This window comes from Dufourea novaeangliae, unplaced genomic scaffold, assembly GCF_001272555.1.
Source record: "Dufourea novaeangliae isolate 0120121106 unplaced genomic scaffold, ASM127255v1 scaffold101, whole genome shotgun sequence".
NCBI classification, from domain to species: domain Eukaryota; kingdom Metazoa; phylum Arthropoda; class Insecta; order Hymenoptera; family Halictidae; genus Dufourea; species Dufourea novaeangliae.
In genome coordinates, this window is record NW_015373989.1 from 71,277 (window position 1) to 93,250 (window position 21,974).

General features: G+C 34.9%; 1 protein-coding gene across 1 annotated transcript in view; it reads right to left on the bottom strand.

Moving 5' to 3' along the window:
- Window positions 1–21,974, bottom strand: part of LOC107187698 (matrix metalloproteinase-14) — a 58,284-nt gene that overhangs the window by 35,917 nt on the left and 393 nt on the right. The window lies entirely within an intron of this gene.

The window sequence follows — 21,974 nt, forward strand, 5'->3', positions numbered from 1 at the left end:
CAGGGGCGGTTTCACTCCTTAAAGTCGCGTCTCAGCCGATAAAAAAAATACATATCCCTTATTTTTGACTGCTTAACAGACATACCATGTTTTATCAAAATCGGAGGGGGACACTTCCTCTTGTCAGTATAGTTAGTATAGTACATTTGAAAAGTGTCTTAATACTTCTGAACCAGAGTGTACAGCGTCACGGTCGCGCGTAAATGACACCTTCAAAAGTACGGTTTTCCGAGACATTACGGTTGCACAAAATCAACGGGACGCGTTCCTATCGCGTTCACCTGTCGAAAAGTTTACATTTTGATTGGACGAGTTATCGGAACCGACAGTATGGGCCCCGTTTCCATGACCTGAATCCCGAACTCGCACGGATTTCGTGCCTTCGACGAGCCAGCCCCGCGTCTCCTGTAATAATCGTGCTTTTTCTGTTTCGTAATGATCTTATCTAGTCCGCTTCTATGCGCCTCCGAAAGCATTGTTACGTACCACGTAACCGTAATAATAATCGCACGGGAAACATCGGAACGGCTATTATAATAATACGAAACAACCAGGAAAACATTATCCAGAAATGCGAATGGAATTGTTCTTTGAACTTGAAAAGGGGCGATTGCATTGTGTTCCAATCACGAGACATCGCGTTCTAGTGGTTTTATTCAAAATCTAAAGCTAGATCTACGGTAATTCATTTTAGTAGTTAAGTTTATAGTGAATACTAAAATCACGCCAGTGGTACACAGATACATGATACACTACTATAGATCGTTCTTTACACGACATTGATCAACTTACAATTGCAATGGTTAGTTTGATCTACAGTGATGAGAAAAAATGAACACACTGATAATATTTCAATGTAAATGTCGCGTATAAAATAAAAAATATATGTGCTATTATGTACAGCACTTTGGCTTACCACGACAAATGTGAAATTATTGTGTTATCATTAACACAAATTTTATATTTTTCTTGTAAAGCTAAAGCATTGTACACAGCACTTTGTTTTGTGCTCTTTTTATCTTCATGTTTTTGTTATTATTAACACAAATTTTATATTTTTCTTGGAAAGCTAAAGCATTGCAATACAAAATTCTTTACCAATGATGACGATTGATGGAAATTTCAAGCTGAATGGTATGATCACTAAACTGCAGGTGCATTTGCAGCATCCCTTAACTCCGAAAATGTAATAAAATGAAGATTTTAATAATGTTTAACACCTTTTGTGCGTTGTTATTAACGCCACTAAAGCCTCGACTATAGAATTTAATTTTAAGATATTAAGGACCTGAAAGTGTATATTTGCACTCTATATAGTAAATAATTTTTTATATAGTAAACAACACGAATACTACGTGCTTAGTACCAATCGTTGCCGATAACATGACACCAATAGTGTCCAATGACTGGACTACTTTAAACGTCACTAGGCTCCTATAGGCGCCAATAGCAGTGAACGGATCGATTACATATTGATGCAAGTGTACGCCAAGAGATAGAAGAAAGTAATGACAATAAGGTTGTTTGTTGGCGAATAACACCTTTGGTGAGCTCTGAATACTTTATTCAGTGTGTCCACATTTTCTTGGATATTAAAAGGCATTAATGAACTTTTTTTAGGGTCGGTGATATATTATCTTTCGTCAGACTTAACATGTTCGATCTCCCAGAAAATATTATAAAGGGTGATTCACCTAACGTTGCCACCTTAGTTACCTGTAATCTGTTTGTTATGTGAAAAAAATATTTCTAACAGAAGTTGTATGATATCAAGGGGGGCACACAATATAATTAGTTTTCTGCTATTTTCAACACTCTGAATGGTCCAATTTTACGCATTACGATTAAAAAAGTAATTATTACATGATAATGTAATTCCATAATAATGTAATAATTAGTTTTTTGCTGTTTTTCTTTTTATCGAGATATGAAGGTCACCTTGAGTTTTTTAATCATAATGCGTAAAATTCGATCATTCAGAGTGTTGAAACTAGCAAAAAACTAATTATTATATTGTGTGCCCCCTTGATATCATACAATTTCTGTTCAAAACATTTTCATCGTATAATAAACAGTTTACAAGTATGCAATCTACGTAGCAACGTTACGTGAATCACCCTGTATATTACATAGCTTCAGCCGTTCTGTTCCCATGTATTCTTTCCGCAATACAAACAAGTGAAATTGTATATAAAAAATTAATGGACGAGGCCCTTATGACGCACAAAAGCTTTCCAAGCAATCTTCTATTCAAACTCTATTGTCAGTCAAGTTGAATTTTTACTAATCTCCATCAAAGTATGATAAAAAAGGTGCAGACATTATCGTTGGTCTGGTTCGCAACGTTTAAGAAAATCATGGGGGAAAAAGATCCGCGAGGCTTGATCGATTTCCAGCGGAATTTCTGCGTAGGCATCGCTTGATGAATTCACTGGTGCAGTAACGAAGTGAACCGGGTAACTGGGTCGACCGATGCATCAACCAGCGACCTTTCCGATTAGAAGATATCAGGACACCCCGAAAGGCCAAACGTCCCCGTGGAAATGCAAATTCACCCGCTTCCGATGTCCTGAGGGGGATCCGTGACTTTTAAATAACGCGGGAAAATTCACGTAGAGCTGCTGCTTCCGTCAAACTGACGAATCAGTTTCGTGTTTCGATACTTTTATCATCAATTGACAGTTCTGTAGTTTTTAGTGTAACAACAGGTTGTCAATGATTTCCACCAAGCTGTACTTTAACCCTAAAAATTATTATCTCGAAAATTATTACCGTCAATATTGTTGACATGTGTGCAGGTTGTGCTGAATAATTATTGTCCTAATTTTCTATTATTTTTAAGTTTGATTGTCATAAATATTTATGACGTAGATTTTTACCTGAATAAAAATGGTATTTTTGAAAAAGTATTACGCGTTCTGTTTCTGTTGTAATTTTTACGAATGATTAGTATTAACTAGACTGCGGATGTTTATGCATTTATAGGATCTCTTAACTTGATAAATGCAATGAAGTAAAAATTTTAATAAAGTTCAATACTATTTCTGTGTTATTACTAACGCAGTGAAGTCTTTAATACAAAATTCAAAATTCTTTCCCATTTGAATTTTTAGATATTCGTATTTGAAATTGCAAATTTGCATAAACTTCCGCAGTCTAGTAATTACGTAAGTCAAATGATAATTTTGCGGTGTAGGGTTAATACGAAGCTAACTTATTTTAGTATACTTGGATGTAAATCATTTTTAACCTTGTATTACAGTGAACATAGTATTGGCAATTCGTAACAAGCGTGTTTGGTGTTTGAATACTTTTTTTCTTCGACTACATATTCAAATAACTTTCTGAACTCATCTCTTATCCATACGTTATGTAAAATCAACTTAAAGGAATGAGTGAAAGAAAAGTTATACACCATTTTGGATTATTACAAGGAAGGCTCAGGTTTGTTGAAAGTTATCTTTACTGTTGATCCAGTTTAGGGGATAATCTAGTGTTTTAGAAATGAAAGTGTAATTACGTCTTTCTAGTTATATTATTGTTACTATTATACTATTATTACAACATTATGAAAATAACGAAAAAACTAGAACTGTTCAATCATCCCTTTGGGACCTATGAAACCTATTAATTTAAATTAAAATGGTTCAACGTGATTCCCTTTAACGCGATTGGCTCGATAATTATTGCGCGTGAAATGATAGTTGGCGTTTGTCTGCCCGCGGAACCTTATCTAACCGCGTTATCGTCGATAAGCGTGCTTCCCCAGTGAAATGCAACGTGGACTAGTGGGAAAAACAGCAAAAATAATCTCCTTCACAATCGAACTAACTTTTGTCGTTGCTCCAAAAGCACTATATTAGGTTGGAAATTAACTCTTTGCGTTTATGAATTTAGGGAAACGGATTCTTCAATGATCATTTTCTTGTGTTGCCATTTTTCATCTTAGCTGCTGTTCTAGTATACACGTAAAACTGCAGCTTCTCTAGTAATTCAAAGAAAAAGAAACACACACTTTTTCAATAAAAAATCGTGATTTCACAGCACAATGCACTATTACACATTGTAAAAGTGATATGAAAAAAGTTAGCTGAATTGGGAAGTGTTATCATAATATCCTCCATATTCATCAGACGTTTCATCTTCGCATTATGTATCCTTTTTCTAATCACTTTAGCATTTTATAATTAAAACAAAATTTACCCTTGCAGAGAAAATGTTAGAAATGCTAGACAAGAATTTATTCATTCGAAAAGTGCAGGTGTTTTTCAACCTGGTAAATAGATGAAACAACGTTGCAGATAACGATGGAGATTACATAATTGATTAGAAAATCTCCTTATATTTTTAGTTCGCCAGAGCAAGTATAGCGAAAAAGAAAACGCAAAGACTAGTTTAAAACTGAATAACAGCGGGACAGGCTACGTGTGTCGCGTTTCGTGCGGTTCTAAAGCGTGACTCACAGCCTTAAGGGCCGCCGGATGCATAAGGTATGATGCACGATCATCTAAAATCCCGTCACGTTCGCTGGGGAACTAGGTCCTCGACGATATTTAACCCTTTGCTGCACCGGTAGACCACCCAGATCGTAGAAATCTGAGAGATTTCACGATTTAACCCTCGTAAGGCGGATTTTTTTGTATGATCCAGTGGACCATACTGCCTGGGATCAAATATTAGGACTACCAGTAAGTTAGTCTGTGAAGTGAAACTCTATTCGTTTCAAAATAATTTAGATATTTATCTAATTCTGGCGATACTCGTTATTTGTTTCGATTATTCTTCGCGATTTTGACTAACAAAGATTGGAAGGATATTTTGAATTTAAAGTGCATGGCCATTGCCGCTGTATTGGAACTATAGTGAATTTATACACCTAATAATAATCATTGAATCTGTTTTCAAACGAATTTCTTAAAAATATGCTGGTTTTCTTATTAAATTCTAATGTAAACGACAGTACGATTCGACGAGTTTTCGTAAGCTGAAATGGTGCGTGGTGTTTCTGACATTCTGGGTCAAAGTAGATCCAGACATCGTCATCCTTATAATACTGATGGTATAGACTTCCAATTAAAAATTGTGACTAACCAATTAAAAATTGTGAAATACAGGAAATAAATCTATATCCAAAAATTAAGATCAGTCGAATTTCAGAGGGGTGAGAAATCGTTAGTATTGTCTGATGGGGAGACTTTTCGAGCTCCACTGCGTACAATTGTTATTTAATATTTCACAACTAATCTATAACATATTTACTATTTGATCGAAGTCAATAAATATTTCTAGTATCATAAATCACCTATATAAAAAAAAAATGCAAAATTTTCGTGGGCATACAACTTCAACCAAACAAATTCACAAAATATTAATAAAACACATTTTAAATACATTATTCAATCTTGTACTAAACCAATTAAAAAATGGTGAAATACAGGAAATAAATCTTCATCCAAACAATTTCACAAAATATTAATAAAACACATTTTAAATACATTATTCAATCTTGTACTAAACCAATTAAAAAATTGTGAAATACAGGAAATAAATCTGTATCCAAAAATTAAGATCAGTCGAATTCCGTAGAGGTGAGAAATTGTTAGTGTTGCCTGATGGGGATGACTTTTCGAGCTCGACTGCGCACCTTCGACGAACAATGCAATCGGCAGCGCGTTTAACGGTGCAGTAAAGGCGCGCGCGGAAGGATCTGTCAGCCGTGGAAAGGCAAAAGGTGCACAAGTATCGAGTACCGACCCCGACCTTGAAGAGGTCTTTGTCGACGCGAAACGGCATCAGTATTCAACGCCCTCGCATCTCCTACCATTCGTTCCTTGAATACAAAAGCTATATCTCTGCCGATCGTCCCGCCGTAGCAGCATTGTACGGGACGGACAATATATTCTCACGTTAATGGTCCCGCGATTCCCCTTTGTACCGATGCTTTTTTTTCCAGCGGAACTGCCGACGAAACGCTTTTATATGTCTTTTAAGCTGTGATTCCTGACACGAATCTTGTACACTTTGTTTAAGGTATCGTGTTGATTTTTATTGATAGAAATAAGATATTCCAAATATGTTTTGAAAAAAAAAAAGTGATTGAGTAGAAAGTAATTTTTATTTAAATGGAAACCAGATATTAATAAATATCGAAGAAATTTTGCAAAAAATGGCGTGACTAGAAACGAATTTTTATTTGAATCCAAACCAGATATTAATAAATCTCGAAGAAATTTTGGAATTTGGATTCAGACAGTATGGATTTTTAACTATTCTGATTACGAATAACCATTATAAATAATCAAATTTTTGTTTGGTTACCAATAACAATTATTTTTCATATTTTAGCACCAAAACACTCGATCGGTGGTTAAATTTTTATATTTTTATTTTTGACTGTTTAACCCCTTTGCTTACGATCTCATTGATGACATTGCTCGCCATACTGTATTACTAATATTTGTACAGAAGTAAAATCCATTCCATGGTTATAATAATTATACCTATACTTATTCGAAAATTGAAATATTAAAATCAACGAAACAGTTGCATTTCCATTTATATAAATAATATCTATGTATATTAATCCCAATTTGAAATCGTCACGACGTGTCTAGATGGATATTATAAGGCAAGGGGTTAATTTGATTGGTGATTTTTCGGTATTGAGTGATGTCTGTTTTGTACAAATAATAAGGTTATTCATAATCGTTTGGTGCTTCTAAATTTAAATTTAATAACAGTTCTATAAGATCAACGTCAGGTATTATGTTTTATATGTTACCTATTAATTTCGTTCTCCGATTTAGGTCAGATATGACAAGGAACGTGTTAGGGGCTCTAAAGATCACGTGCAAGTAATTTGTTTCTTGAATATTCATTAATTAACATAATTTAGGCGTTTTTTTATTGAAACATGTGGTCGTAGAAATACTGTTTACCTTGACCGTGAAAGACGATGCAAAGGTAATCTTAAGTTTGGATACAGATTGTTCTCCTATTTGGAATAGAATAGAAGAAAAAAAATGTTTTGATTGGCTCAATAAAATATCGAATTTTGCATAATTTGTACTGTGCCAATATACTGTAATTTTTAAAGTACACTCGAATTGCTTTGCAAACCTGTATCCCTATAAATATTTGCACTTTTCCAAAAATAGATGTTCCATTGATTAATGTTCCTAGAAACGTTTGTTCCATCGCTGGAATATTCATCACTAGACTGCGGATTTTTATGCAAAATAACATTTTCTAAAGTAATTTATGAAGTATAAAATAATATTTTTCTTCTTAAATATTTTATTGGGTTCAGACTAAAATAGAAAAATTATTGGATCCGATGAAAGTTTTGTCTTTTATTGTATTTCACAGAACCCTATGGGCTATAAATGTATAAAATCCGCAGTCTATCGGTATAAAAACCTTATCGTTTGTACCTTCCTTATCATTAATACTAAAAAAATTAATTAAAAGAGACATTTATTGCAAAAATGTGTAACTCACTATCTTGATGAAAACAAATTTGATACGAATCATTTTATCGATCGAATTGCTATGAAATTAGAGTGATGCAGTAAGTACTCCCAGCACTGTGTTTAATCGAAATCTCGATTTCACCACTTTTTATGCACCTTTTCTGACGTGTGCACAGGTGCTTGACCCTAACTGACCTTACCCGACCTGGGCTCAGGTATATAAGAGGCCAATTTAAAATCTTGCGTGCACCTGTTCGTGGAATACCTCCGAGATAACAGATTTCACGAATGAGCCCCCGAGGTCCGTTTTCTCGGCTCGTTTCCGCGCGGAATTAAAATGTATTGCGCGGGGAATTCACTGCTAAGAATCCCCTCTGGCGACCGTCGCGATTCCTCGAGGTCGGGTGTTTATACAAATTCGTTGTCGATTTCGCGATAAACACGGATTCAGATTGCATTTACTAAACTTCCCTCTCCGAGAGTAGTTAGTTAATCCTCTGCGATATGAACCATTCACAGGCCAAAGTTATTTCATTTTTTTGTTAATTTCAATGCCACAGCACTTGATTGGTGCTTAACTTTTTATATTTAAAATAATTTCTGCAAGGAAATAATAAATTTTAAAATAATTTTCTTGGTCATCTTTGTGGAGTTAATCACTTTGGCGAATGAACTTTTTCTCCTGAATGTAGATAGTTATCTATGATGTCGAAAGCAAGGAAATTTGTATTCATTTTAATTTTCAGGAAAATTAAATTTGAAAATGAATTGGTTATGCCTATTCTATTGACAGCAGAATTAATAGACTCGTTGAAGTGACGGATTTTAGAATTCTTGCTTTACAGTTACAGAAATCATAAAGGTGCTTCTGTGGGAACTTACATTAATTTTTCATTTATTCAAAATTTTATACTGTACTATAATATCAAATTATACTGATCATGTTATTACTATATCATACATTTTAATTTAGTATACATACAATGCTGGTAGTTTTGATATTAAGGAATAATTGACCATCCCTCAATAATTATTGTTATGCTGCAGATTATATGCATTCATCGAAAATCTGATTTTCTAAAATTCAGTATACTAAAAAGTTTTGAAGAATTTATTTAAATTTCATTTACATTTCCCCTATGTATGGAGAATTATTAATATTATGAGGAATTGTTAAATATGAAATATAATTGTTAAATATGGGGAATTATTAAGTATTTTACTCTACAGATAAATAAATTTTTCTTTGCGTTCAGTTTTGTAAAATTAATCGACAAAATTCTATGTTTGCACAAAAATCTACAGCTAATTATTATTCAATTCTTCACAAATACAAAACATCCATGTTATTTACAAAAATAATCAGGTAGGTCTATTCTACCGAAAGAAAAATCCAGAATTTTGTAAAGCTCCGAAGTTACTTAACATATCAATTCAGAGGTTCGATCGATAATATCCCAGGATCATTTGCTAAATATCATCGCGACAACCTCATCCTTGACCCATTTAAGAAGCACAAAACGATTTTCCTATTCATTCGTGCCTCTACGTCACACGTTTTCAAGACTAATGACTCACAGTAAATTGACAGACGGACTAATTATCGGGCGATTGCATTGCAAAACAGTTTACACAAAACTGACAATTCTCCGTTCGGTCGTCTTTTCACGCAAATTTATATTTTACAAATGGAAGGTTGCCGACCCGCGACCGCGTGTGTCGCAATGCGTCTTCGAAGGCGTCGTCGCGAAAGGAAGAAGATAATTAAACAAAAAAAGTATGAACTGGATGGCACGCACGAGGTGGAGTGACTCATTAACGAAAGAAAAAGTGAAAAAGTCAGGTTCTGATTCAGCTGTCTATGCTCTGGAAAGTGTGGTTCTCGAGTGATTTCACAAAGGCACCAGGGATGAGCAAAGTTGATCCGAATGCGTCTTGATCATATGACAATGTCGATATGTAAAGCAGGGTTATCGGGAATGTTAGAGGTGACATCATTAGAGATGCATCGTCGTTAAATGGTACGATCGATCTGGATCGATCGAGTCGCTTTTAATCGCGGTTTGGGACGGAGGTGAACGGAGGGAGGATTGGAAAAAACGTAGTGAATGTTAATCATCGATGAGTCAGTGTTCGATCTACCCTGCAGTGTTATCTGAAAGCGATATTTAATTGATGATGATTGTTTGTTGTTAAGTTGGGTCATGAATTACTTGCACTATAGATATTCAGAATCACTAAATGATCGTTAAATAACAGTCATAGTAGAAATATTTCTATTCTGTGAAGATATTTCAGTTAAACTTGTTTGCTTGAACTGTGACTGTTGGAATAATATTGTTATGAAATATATCTATTCTTTTTATTATGGAGAATATAAGTATTTAGGTGTAGAATATGAAGATTTATATTCACGTGCTAGTGACAGTGTGGCTGTGGATGTTTGTGCATTTATAAGATCCCTTAACCTTTAAAACGCATTAAAATAAAGGTTTCGATAAAATTTAATACTATTTATCTACTATTACTACCACAGAAAGACTTCTACTAGAAAGCACAAAATTCTGTCCAGGTTTTGTTTTCATATATTAGCATTTTAAATCGTGAATTTACGTAAACTGTCTAAGGCTAGTTATTAGATCGCTGTAAAAATTTCTATCGTTTAACAGAAATATTGACGATTGGTATTCAATTATATAAAATATATCGTAGTTATAACTTAATGTGTATTGTCCAACTGATGTTTCTCCTTACTATGTTATATTAACCCCTTGCCTTACGATTTTTTTGACGACTGTACGCTCGAAAATTACTTTACCGTTAATAATTTCCCAGATACAAAAGGAATTTTATTTTTAAGGCAAGTGTAACGTTTACTCTAAATCTTAAATATTAACACCAATGAAACAAATTTTCACTTCGACTCAAAGAAAATTAATAGTATACATGTTTATTAAATCCAGTTTCAAATCGTCATCACGTGTCTGACTCGATGTTAATTGAAACGGTTTCCCTTACGTTCTATCAGCTGAATGATGAACAAAATTGATGCATCAACCTAATATTGTCGGAAAGTATGAAGATTCCATCAACAATCTGTAAGAATGAATTCAGCACTGGTTAGAATCGACTTCCGTGGACAACGAAACGGTTCTAAACAGCTGAAACCGCGCCGTCTGAGTCACGAGCGTACCTTCCGCGTCTTATCAAGCTTCACGGAAGGTACTTGTCGATGCAAAGATAGCAGTGCTCTTGGCGACTGCTTATTACAATCACTAATCGCGGCTGATCGTTAACCGAGGCGCGTCCACAGAGCAATTAGACGTGGAACTGGCGATCGTTCCGTTGCGCAAACTCTAGTCGCTCGTCCCGGTGAAATGTCGTACACGATGTCAAGACGAGGTGACGTGTCATGAACGTCCAATTTTGGGAAAGATGCACTTTGTGCATCGAAACTTGGCTCGATGCCTCCAAGCCTTTGTTCGGTCGCGCTTTGTCTCGTCTGGGAACGATTTATACACTCCACAACAGCTGACAATTCTGGATTTAGTTACTTTGTTTAGAGTCTATTAGGTGCACCAATCGGTAATTCATCGAAACAATACAGATTGGGAAACATTTGTACACTTTATACTCGAAAATTCTAGGTTTAGTTACGGTTCTTCTAGGTACACTATTCGGTAATCCACCAGAATAACAGATTCGGAACGATTTGTACAATCTATAATGGAAAATTTTGGGTTCAGTTATAGGTCTTCTAGGTGTATTAGTCGGTAATCCATCAAAACAGTACATTCGGAACGATTTGTACACTCTACAGTAGAAAATTGTGGGTTTAGTTATCACATTTTGAGTGTTCTAGGATCACCAATCGGTAATCAATCAAAATAGTAGAGGTTCGTAACGATTTGTACACTCCACAGTCCATAATTCTGGGTTTAGTTTACCTGGTTTAGAGTCTATTAGGTGCACCAATCGGTAATTCATCGAAACAATACAGATTAGGATCGATTTGTACAATCTATAGTTTGAAAATTCTGGGTTTAGTTACACCATTTAGAGTGGTTCAATCTATTTATTTTATTTTCATGTCAAATGCATTCTGCTCAAATTTAATCAAACATTTCGTCCAGATGTCTTTCGTTCAGATCTTTATCACAACAATCTTCAAACCTCTTGATTCCATTTCAAATACAATCTACAGAACTTTGATTGAAAATTAAATTCATATGGATCATTAACGAAAAGCCGAACCAGATCCTTTATCACAACAATCTTCACGTCTCCTAGTTCCATTTCAAGTCTAATCGACTCAGATTCGATCAAAGATTTCCTTCAGATAGATCATTAATGAAAATCCCATCCAGATCCTTTGTTTCGCGGATTCTGTCGAATTCGACATCGCTACGATGGAAAAATTCCGTGCGATCGGGCAAGGTGCCAAGTCATCGATTCTCTCGCATCTCTTTCTTTTCCCCGGCACACGGATCATACTAGGAAATGGTAAATAATGTATGTGCCTCGACACGGAAATACACGCGGCCGTAAGATCGCGAATGTTGGCCTTCGTCGCGGCCGATCCCGCAGTCGGGACACGATTCGGCCGTCATCGGAATATTAACGATCGCCCGATAGATATTCTCATCGTCGCTCGATCCAGCGATCGTTCGCTCCTTTACGTGCTCCCCTCCGTTTGGAACTCATCTCCATCGGAGCCCAGCGAGTGGTGCTGTTCACTCTCTTCGGGAGGAAATTTAATCGAGACGATGCTTTCGATTAGCGACGCCTTTGGAAATACCTTCTGTATATCGATCTCGATCGAATCTCGACGAACAATCGATCGGATGAGAGCCACCAAATGCACGACCGGCTGTTAGTTCAATCACACCGAACGGAAGACGCAGGAATTCTGTATAGGGTGTGACAGAAGTAAATGATAGAGCCTCTTATAAGCTTGTTCTGTGAGCAGGGCCCTTTCTGGGTTGTCCGCCCGGGTGCAAAAACACTATCGCCGCCCTTATTAATTTAATATTATTCAATTAAAAATTTGGTATGCAGTGTTTATATACATATAAAATATTCAGTTTTTAAGGATCTTTGTTCCATTTTATGAAAATAAACTATATTTTTGAATGGTTATTTTCATAAAATGAAACAAAGATCCTTAAAAAATTCATGGTTTTACTTAAAATGAACATTTTATTCCACATATAAGTACGAAAGTAACGCATAAGGTTTGGAATAATGATGTTATTCATTCCTACACGAATTATTTTCTACACGAATTTAATCCAATAAATATGGCTAAATGTCATGTACTATTTTGGGCTATCCATAAAGATACATAGTTCCTTCTGTATATGAGTACTGTTACAAAGATTACATATACAATATTAATTTGCTCAAATTCTGTTGGTCTAAAATATTCACAATCATCAGAAAACTTATGATTATTATTCTTACTAATCCAAGTTTTCCAACGGCCCTGTCTGAGTTTACTGAGCGAACTTTAGGTTTATCAGCGGTTTTGGGTGTGATTGATGTAAATCGAAGATATTGTGACTAATTATGAACATTTTAGAGCAGGTTTTGTTAGATGATTAGGTTTGGGAAGATAGTAAAGGTTTTAAAGATTTGACCTGTGGACTCTTTCTTATTTGTGATGGTGCTTTCGTTGTCTCCATACAGGTGTACTTGCATTAAAGATGAAACAAATGATATGTGAGTTCGGGACTTCCAAATTCGTTCAGAAGAATTAGGACACCTAGTAAGAGGTGCCTAGATCACCCAAAGAGTCGCCAGAAAATCGGGTCAGAATCAAGTCCTGAGGGAATCACATAAATTGTGTTACCTTATTATTAAATCAATGAAAAATAAATGTTAGAAAAGTGGGGAAATGACAGAAAAATAGTTATTCTTCTCTACAACTACTATATTCACTGAAAGCTAAAGACAATAGAAGACGATGAGTTATTTGGTTCACTATCAAAGTCAAAATATTTTCAATAAAAATCAAATCAATCTTTCATGATACGTAATAAAAATAGAATTTCTAAATTTTATTAAATACAATTTTACGATTATTAAATTCATGTATAACTTGTTTTGCATGATCGACGCGTGTTCGACTAATAGCATTGCCTCTTAAACCGACACCAGCTCGTTTCCAAACTTTTATTAGAACGTGTAGACGCGAAAGGGTACACGATAGTCCCGGTGGTCGTTTGAGAGTTGGCGAGTTGCCCGGCACATAAATTCGTGTCAATTACTGGCAAGATGGCTTAGACAAAGTATTGTGCTACACGTGTTGAGTGACATATCACGATTACATTGTCGTTGCACAGGATCATAATAATTATCGAATAAATTAACGACTGACCCCCTCCTGGGTCGTACCACTCACTGAATAATTGATCACGTTTGCTACAATTTCGATTACGACCTGTCTTATTTATCAATTTTCGTAGGAGGGTTCCAGCTGCGACTGGTTAACCGATAATAACATAAATTTACCACTTAACGCGTGAAGTATTGAACGTTCTGTCAAATAATATACAGTTCAATGAAAATTATTGTCTTTGAAAATCTTAGTATCAACTTAGATGCAATTTTTATCATTCTTCGCTGTAATATTGGTCACACGGTATTTATCAAATTGTAAAACCCATTTGTAATTAATAGAGATCTAAAATTTATTCAGTTTTCAGAGTTATCGTTCTTGTATTTCAATTTTTGTAAAAAGTTTCTAGTAGAATAATTAATTTTTTTATTTGATCTGTATTGAGAGTTTCTGTCAGAGGAAATGATTAAAAGCATAATAATGCAGTGTTTTCGAGGTTTCTGTGTTTGAAAAAATTTTGTATGCATGTTAAGAATATTACAAAGCGAGTAAATTGATCCCGCGAGATCTCTGCAAACAATGACCGCGCGGGAATATGTCTGATTGAAGTAAGTACGATTCTACTGCCTACGTTCTCGACTTTTACTACTTGGAACGAGCGTTTAGCCTAGTTTCCACTGTAAGCTGCAATTTGAATGTACCGAGAAAATATCAGGATTCCGTCAGATACATCACTATCTTCTTTTCCAGTTCAAAATTAAAAATCCAAAGATATTTTTTAAACTTTCCTTTGACAATACATTCAATTATAAGAGTACTTGAAACATTGCTGTTCCAACCGTTTCTCAGTCCTCATCTTTTATTTTTCTAATTTTTATGCTACAAACTTAAAAGAAATATCAGTCAATCCTATAATAAATTTTCTACCAATAGCGTACTGATCACACAAACGATAACTAATTCCTTCCAAGCAATCCTAAATTCCCCACTTTTACGACACAAACATAAAATAAATAATATCACCCTACATATAGAACGTGTTGATACCAACATAAATAATATCACCCTACCCCGTACCCGACTAATTATTCCCGATATTTACCGAAACTTTCCATCCACAAGTCAAATGATCACAGAAACGAGAACTAATTCCGCCAATTCACTTTTAATTTCTCCACATTCCAAGCACCATTCCACGACCCCTATTTATGGCCCTTGTAACACAAAATTAAAAAGCGTACAGGTATCCTTTCGTTCAATATGTAAAAAGGCCCGCGAACATTATCGACACCCATAACCAACTCAGAACAAAGGGAACGGCGATCCATAATCGCGTTTACGACACACTGTTAATACCTAAAACCGTCGTAAAAAAAAAACACATCGAAATCCTCTCCTCGAGCGATGTCTATTGTGAAAAAAAAAATGATTCTTCGTATCACCTTCTAACGTTATTACGATCGAAACGAGCGGTTAATTAACCATTGTTGTACCCAGTCTTGTAAACCTAAGGAATTAGGGTCGAGAGAGGCGGCTTGTGAACATTTTTTTTCTGTTCTCCTTAATCCCGTGACAAAGCTGTAATTAAGGGCCTGATGCCACGAAATGGGCCGCGAAACTCTGTGATAAAGTGAACTCGCGGTTCGTTCTGTTTACCTGCGTGAAGATAATTTCACTCGCGTTATCACGCGTCGAGATTGCTTAAGCGGGGCAGACAAAATTGTGTGACGTGATCTCTGGTGATCGTCGTTTCTGTTGGATCATGGGAATTGTTTAAACTATTCGGTTATTGTATTGGGTCGTTCGATAAGTAATGCTGTATGTCGTTCTCCAATAAGTTTTCAGCCATCTTGAAATCGTTAATATGTTGAATGTCACGGTTTTTACTCTTAGGACAGTATTGTGATTAGATACGTTTGTTTAGGACTTTGTTATTGATAATACGAGTATTTACAGGTTGACTTGAGCACTCATCACTTTCCTTATCACTCTACTAGTAATTAGTATTATACTATTAATATTTTATAAATTATATTAATAATATTTAAAATTTTTAAATATTTTATAAATTATATTTATAAAATGTTAAATGTTCCTGTTTAGAAATTCAATGTTTCATCGTGTCATTTAACACTGGAACTACATAGTACAATTTAACATATAATATAGTATGAAATGTTTGACAACTATTTTTTTTAAAGAAATTTGTCAACAAAAATTCAGCTTCCCTTTAAGCCAAAGGATACTTGCTAATCAAGCAACACGAAAACAAAGCTACATTGCTTGTATAAACTTCTTTCATTTCCTTTTTCTATCCTCTTCGTAAGTGAAATCCAGATATTGAGAAACGCTACGTACAAAGTGCAGCATTTAAGTTGACACATGGAAATATATGGATGAAAAAATTTTTTTAAATTAAAATAAAAAACCGCTTCAGATAAAAATTGTTTATTTTCCTGCGTTGATTAATGATCTATTAAAAAAACATAGGTATTCATTTAAGAAAACGAAGTTGACCTTCAATTGACCTTCAAAACCTTCACCAAATTAAAAATAAATAATGTCATTCTCTTACCCCTTCAAAACCAAACAATTTTTGTCCAAAATAATTTCTTATGACATCCTTTGTTTTTATGATATTTCCATGTGTAAACCTTAATGCCGCACCCTGTATATGTATAGAACATTTATTTTATCCAATCAATTCTATTAATTAAATTTTTAGTAGAGAAAAATATACAGAACACACTGGATACAAAGTGATTAATTCTTTCCGGTGAAGAAGAAGGAAGAGGTTTACCTGACGTTGCGCTGTTATTTATTTACCGACGTTAATGACACTTGCGCAATTTCGGCTCGCAACAATCAGAAATGAATCCCCCCGTGATAGTCGTTCCCAGTTGCGGACGTGTTGGCGCAGAAATGAAAAGAATGCCGCATAAGTGACTTTAATATGTTTCCGACGTAGCGAGGCTGGTATGCGGAGTATAATGCAGAAATACACCAAGACCGGTTCCCCACCAACGTAATGACATAAGGTTGGACAATGTGACGTCACTTGGCTACCTTCGCTGACAAAGTTCAGGTACATACGCGCGGTGACTCGTTCCCGACCTTCGATTCATTGAAACCCGTTGCTATCGACGGCGAAGTTGAAACTTTACGCGGTCGAATCTCGAGACTCTTTGAACAAGATTCGATCAGTCGATTAGATAGAGAATTTGTGAAAAAGGAATTGTATGTTTCGTGAGAAGTGTTTCACTTTCAGAAAAAAGGTCTGTCTTTTTAGGGCAAAAGGGTATTTCTGGTCGCTGTAGGTTGTTAGTGGTAGTTAAAACCATAGATTATTCATAATAATAATCGGTGAATGCAATAAAATTGAAATAATCGAAAAAGTACTCGTTTCTTGGAGTTTTGAGAACGTCTGATCACTAGTTACCGTTTCTACTGCAGTCGATGCTACTTTTCCATCGAAAATTTCTTGTAGATTATTATTTTCATATGACAAAATTGAATATTTGTAAAGGGAAGTTATACATTGAAATAAATTCGGACAGTAAAGAAAGTGTTCTTTTTTTGAAATCATCAAGTATTCACAATAGTAAACTGTGAACATAGTAAAATTGATATAACAGAATAAGTACAACTTTCTTGGAGTTTTGAGAATGTCTGATCACTAATTACCGTTTCTACTGCAGTCGATGCTACTTTTCTATCGAATATTTCTTGTAGATTATTCTTTTCAAATGACCAAATTAAATATTTAAAAAGGGAAATTACAAATAGAAATAAATTACGTTAATAAGGAGAGTATTTGTTTCTTGGATTTTTAAAGGTGGTTTGACTATTGATTGGAGTTTCCAGTCTACTAAACTGATGTAAACAAACTCAAAGAGTTTGGAAAATACATGTCGAAAGTGACTGATATCGTACTGGACATACTTTTGATCAATATCAGTTGGTCTGACCACAGACTACTATTTTTACTTTATCTTGGAGTATAAATTAATTATAGATCAAGTCTACACCCTGAATATTCATGTAAAATATACGGAATAATTCGACGAAATCGTTGAAACATAAATCAGGTCACACAGACATAATTTTTTTGAGTTTCGAGGAAGGCCGGTCGTAAAGTGCCTTTTCTACTTCGGCTTAAAATAGATTTCTGTCAGAAAGTCCTTTGTGACATAGCGACGTTCGTGGAAAAGCCACAACATTGAGGAACAATACATACAAAACAGTGAAGTTGCAGCAATCAATTCCTTTCGGCAAATTTAAGAAAAGAAATCTACCGAAGAAGTGCCATTTCTATGTTTCCTTAACATAGAGACGTATTCCACGTCTTTTCCAGATAAAAGAAACATTCATATAAAACGCAACAATTCATTGAAAGTGAATTTTAGAAAACACAATAGATTGCACTAATTATTCACTTCTTAAGATTCAAAAAAAAATAAATATTATTGTAAAATTTTGTAGAAAATAGGAATGTTTATTCAGGGAACAACAAGCAATTCACAAAATAAACAAGTCCAAAACGACCATTTTGCAAAAATAAAGAAAAACTAAGTCTGATCATTGATCACCATTTCCACTTCCACTGGAAGTACCTTCCAATCAACCAGAAATTCTGAAGGACTAACATTGAATCGCGTCGTTATTAATGTTAAGGCGTGAAAATGTCAATATTGACGAATCGGTTTTTTTGTACAAAATTTCTGAAGAGGAACTCTCGATCACAGGACTGAACGTAAAAGATAAGATAATTTTGCTGCGCGTAACTCGTTCCGTCTATTCTCTCTAATAGTAAAGCAACGTTTCAAATGAAATTCCGATACCAAACTTGATTCCCTACGTACATCTTTAAATATCACTAATTCTGAATCGTTACGCGAATTGAACAGTTATAAAACTTTCAAAATCCAGCTTTAATAAAACTCGACTCATTTTTGTTCAGAGAATCGACCAAACAGGAAAATTGCTTAACACATTAGCTTTTGGTGATTATCCGTCACAATCCACTGAGATTAGAACTAAAATCACGGAAATACGTCACATTCTGCATTCAACAGTCCAGTAAAATATCTTTTAAACTCAATTTATTTCAATGAATCCTCATTAATAGCGTTTAAGAAATATTGTCTCTTTCGACAAGGTTTTTTCACGTGTATGGTAAAAATAATTGCTACGTAATTCTCCACAACTTTTTCAAGAATCTATATTAATTCGTCAATGAACAAATTCGTCTGCATACAGAAAAGGCGAATAAATTATTAATGGTATTACACATATTCCCATTTATTAAAATCCTCCATCGTTTCTGATCAATGACGCTGCATCATACTCAATAAAATCCTCTTCCCCCTCTCCGTTACAATCCACAGAAACGTAACCCAACAACGTGATTCGTCGTATGCGTATTACTCTTGGACGTTTACGCAAATATAGATTTTTGTGGTCTATTATATAAAGACAGGAATCAAATAGAAATTTGTTCACCTCTCTAATATTCCTACACAATTCTCCAGAAAATAAAATCCTCACTGAACAATTGTTAAAAATTGACCTGTACCGAGTTCAGGACAATCCAATTAGAAACACAAAAATTTACAAAAATTATTTCAGCGTATACATCAGTCTGTATTATTTCCAAAAGACTGTCGTATCTACAAAATATCGATCGAACATGAAACGATCGAGGTTTTAGTTTCGTTTGCCACAGCCCAATGCGATAATAAAGAGGGAAACGTCTGATATCGTGTCACAAGGACAAAGGGACCTGTTTTCGTTCATTTTTTAAAATAAATCTAGGAAATCAGCGAAAGCAGGGGGGGGGGAAGAACCGATCGTGGATGAAATCAATGTCGTAGCGTCCACGAGCCTCTCCAAAGATAGCTGGGTATCCATCGTAATCTGTATATCAGTGTCATTGAGATAAAACGTTTCCTTTGGAATGTTATTCGCGTTGTCAAAAGACCACGCACGGTGTGCCATTAACGTCGTCGCTGGCTATTACTCACACGCTCGTTGTATGACACACAGACTGTGCAGAAAACGATAGATTTCGCGGGAATGAATTTTTCCTACCAATGGAAATCGGCGATCTAACGAACAGGTATTTTCCTCTGCGACAAGTCTACGTCGAACGGAGGACTTGTTGCGTTTTCTCGGAACCGGCGTGGAAACGCTTCCGACGACGGTTCCGATTGCGCAACACCGACGTTCTATTCAACCGTCGGGCATTGTCGTCGAATTTGTCACGGAAAAATCGGTGTCATTGCCGGAAGAACGTGCGTGAACCTATATACAGTCGACTTGATTCACCTTTTTTTTGGGGGACATTTGGGCTACTTTCTATTGTTAGGTGTACCAGTGAGAGACCAATCCAGTGTTATCTTAATTGTGAAGCGACATATTTTAAATTAAACGTGTTTTCCTCGATCTTTTGTTCGGTAACAATGGTGTAGAAACGAGTACTGATATCGTTACGGAATAGTGGATTATTTATTGATAGACCTAAATGCTGTTGGTATTCTAGAAGTTTCGATCAGGTAGAATAAATTGAATAGCTATTCTTGAAGTTTCGGTCAAGTAGAATAAATTGAATAGGTATTCTAGAAGTTTCGATCAAGTAAAATAAATTGAATAGGTATTCTAGAAGTTTTAAATGTGTAGAATGAACCAATTAAATAGTTGAAATGCTTGATGTCAGTAGAATGAATCGAGTATAAATGTTCCAAAGGTTACGAATAAGTAGAAAAATTCGAGTAGATTTCATGTAAGTAAAATGAATTGAAAATTCTACATTTCGAAAAAAAATGTGTGTTTGTCGTTAAAAAAAAGTCACACTCTATTATGACTTTTGATAGTTTTGGTCGATTTCATTTTTTAATGATTTGTTTTTTCTTCGTGATACATCTTACAGCTTTAGGGCTTGGAAAGATTTTAATTTATTCTACTTTTTGAAGCTTTTGTGGAGTATTTCTGGCTTTTTGAATGTTATGCGGTGTTTTAGTAAGTTGTTCTACTTCTTTGAGAAGGCTGGGGTAGTTGATCGATTTATTCTACTTGTTTGGAACCCGCAAAACATTTGAATATTCTACTTGTTTGAAGCCTGTAGGATACATGCATATTCTAGTTGTTTGAAACCGGTAGAACACTTAAATATTGTACTTGTTTGACATTTTTCACGTAGTTGTTTGATTTTGTCTGTTTTCGTTTTTTCGAAATGTAGAATCTTCGATTCATTCAACTTACATGAAATCTACTCGAATTGTTCTACTTATTCGAAACCTTTGGAATATTTGACATCAAGTATTTAATCGGTTCATTCTACATATTCAAAACTTTTAGAATACCTATTCAATTTATTCTACGTGTTTGAAACTTTTAGAATACCTACTGTATTTATTCTACTTGTTTGAAACTTCTAGAATATTCAATTGATTTATTGTCCAAATTCGAAACACTAGAGTATTCTCGCGATTTATTCTACTTTCCTCGGAACGTCTACAGTACTTCATTAGCTTATTCAACGACTTCGAACCTCGTGCAATATCGACGCAATTTATTAAATTTTATTCTGGACCGCATGCTCACTTCACTTAATCTTTTGGAATCTCTAAACTACTTGCTCAAGGTATTTCACGTTATTCTACTCTCACTGAACTTGATTTCTTCAAAACATGACCTTCCATAGAATTGGCCTTAATGTATTCTGCTTCCTCCATTCCACCTGTTTAAGTTATGCTACTTCATTTCAATTTCAGCAACTTTAATCGTTTTAGAAACGGTACTATTAAAGAACCCGTTATTTACATATAATTTATTTTAAGAGAAAAATACCTTCCACAAACAAGATATTAAGTACCTTTCGTATTGTCTAGTTACAGAATAATTCATTAGTGCCTATTACTCCCAGAGTACCAACTATAACCTTCTTTTTAATGACTTGTGTATGTCTATTAGAAGTTCATGTTCTCACCTATATCATACCACTGCTCTTATAACTTATTCATAACAGAATCTATAAAGCTACCCATATCCATCAATCTGTACATCGATGACCTTTGCACCGTTTCAAATCATCAAGTCCATACAAAAAGTAGACCCTAAATCATACTAATTCCCAGAAATCCAGCCTTGCATCTACCTGACAC